Genomic DNA, 2,154 nt, shown 5'->3' with positions numbered 1-2,154 from the left:
TTTTGCATTAATTTGTGTTTAAAGTGAAGAGTTTGGTCAATCCTGCTTCACAGCGAGAGACTTAAACGGCGCCGTCCCTGTGAACTCTGTGACCATCCAGTCATCCCTCTCTGACGCAGTCACAGTCCGTATCTGTCTTTCATAATGAAATGGATCAACGTGACGTAGTTTTGCTGCTGAAACTGCTCCACCCCATTTCCTTGTCTGCCGATAGCCCCGCCCCCTCAGGCCTCCAGAGGGCTGGCCAATCAGAAGGAAGCGGTTGGTGGAGCGTGAAATACAGATCCAGGGTCAGACAGAGCCTTCTGTCTGCGCTCTGCGTTTGTTTCCTCTGTGTTTCTGCACGTTTCCATGAAGCTAACAGACCCCAGCCAATCAGCAGAAGGAGGGGGGGTCATGATGTGTATTTGATGACCTCATTGACCACAGCCTCTTGCAACGCTGCCTCCATCTTTGTCTTTTCTAATAGAGGTCCACTAGCAACCTCCACAACCTGTGTTGTTTTTGAGTTTATTGTTCCCATAAATTGGCTCTGGGCTGCGCCCCCTGGTGGATGTATTGGTTAACAGCAACAACAACCTAAAGGACACATCAACAGCAGTGATAGAAACATCTTTTGAAAGGGACTGAGACATTTTGGTTCGTAAAGGAAGGAGGAACGGGCCCTTAGGACCCTTTCACATGACAACAGTTTCATGGTGAAACACGAACTGTCGTGTCGTGGCTCTTGTTTACATGAAACTGCGTTTTTTTTCTGACCCAAAAACACATGAAAACAGCCGAATCTGCTGACTGACCTTTATAAAGGAGCATCTGTAGCTTCACTATGTGGTCAGTAAAGACACGTCCAACGTGAACACCAGAGGACCAGCCCACCTCTTTCTCTACCCAAAGACTCTACAGTCATATCGCCACCTACAGGCCTGGCATGCAAACTGCAGCATCTCAGCGCAGAATTTTTTTTAGCTGTTTTTCTTTTTCCCGGTCAAAACTTGGTCGTAAAAACGGGGTCTTGAGGAAACAGCCGAGAGATGATGAAAACGTAATAACCTGTGATTGTTTAAGAGCTTGTTTTTTAAATTTTTTAAATTTAATCAAATTAGTTCACCAAGAGGCGCAGACTGGGAGTGATCGCTGCTCTCAAATCAATACATTATTTTTATACCACAGACTTCAGAAGAGCACGGGTACCTGAGGACCTTAGTGTTGGGTTTTAGATTGGACCCATGGGTTTTTGTTTTCAGGCTGAATTTTAAAACAAGTTTCTCCAAAATTCCAACAAACAATAATCTCGTAACTACAAAATCTGGATCTTTGAAAAACTGTCTTCAAATTTAGATCAGGTATCCAGGGGTCCAAAAAGAAGCATTAGAGCCAGAGGAGTCTGTCAGTTTAACATTGAGTCAGTTTAACTCTGAGTCAGTTTAACACTGAGTCAGTTTAACACTGAGTCACTTAAACGCTGAGTCAGTTTAACATTGAGTCAGTTTAACATTGAGTCAGTTTAACTCTGAGTCAGTTTAACACTGAGTCAGTTTAACACTGAGTCAGTTTAACACTGAGTCAGTTTAACTCTGAGTCAGTTTAACTCTGAGTGAGCTTTACGCTGACTCCTTCATGACCTCCTGAGTTTCCACAGCGTTGTGGTTCAGTCTCTGTAGGGGAACTGACGGACTCTTTGTGAGAACATCTGTTGCTGTAGGAAGTCTCTGAGTGTCTTTAGCTGCTTTATTGACTTCATCAGTGGAAACCTTTTTTCTGGACAGAGGTCATTGGACATCAGCTGTTTTCCATGACTGGACAGCTGCTCATTATCTTCATCTTTTTCCTTTTCCATCAGAAATAGTTTTAAGAAGTTGTTACTGACCTGCAGCTCCATCAGTTTTTGTTTTCTGGTTTTGTTGTGTGACGTGTGTGTCCATGGAAAGACTGAATTAATCCTGAGAAAATATTTTGTGTTTTTGACGAAGAAGAAGACGAAGAATCTGTCATAAACAGAGTTTTTGGTTTTTTCTGGTTCGTCAGAACTCTCCTCTTGGTCTCTGCAGCAATACAGATGATTTTAATGAAAGCTGTGAGGTGTGTGTGTGTGTGTGTGTGTGTGTGTGTGTGTGTGTGTGTGTGTGTGTGTGTGTGTGTGTGTGTGTGTGTGTG

The 2,154-nt window shown here is 43.4% G+C and overlaps 1 protein-coding gene across 1 annotated transcript in view; it reads left to right on the top strand.

Annotated features, from left to right (window-relative positions):
• LOC141789541 (protein O-linked-mannose beta-1,2-N-acetylglucosaminyltransferase 1-like) overlaps nt 1–1,397 on the top strand; it is a 17,063-nt gene extending 15,666 nt beyond the window's left edge. The window contains exon 22 of the mRNA XM_074669006.1: nt 1–1,397. This exon is cut by the window's left edge and continues 865 nt beyond it. The gene's annotated coding sequence lies outside the window, so the exon portion shown is untranslated.
• The last annotated feature ends 757 nt before the right edge of the window (nt 1,398–2,154 follow it).

This window comes from Halichoeres trimaculatus, unplaced genomic scaffold (genome assembly GCF_033239565.1).
Source record: "Halichoeres trimaculatus isolate MK-OKI-2021-1 unplaced genomic scaffold, fHalTri1.1 fHalTri1_scaffold_4, whole genome shotgun sequence".
Classification (NCBI taxonomy): domain Eukaryota; kingdom Metazoa; phylum Chordata; class Actinopteri; order Labriformes; family Labridae; genus Halichoeres; species Halichoeres trimaculatus.
This window is presented reverse-complemented; position numbering and strand designations above follow the sequence as displayed.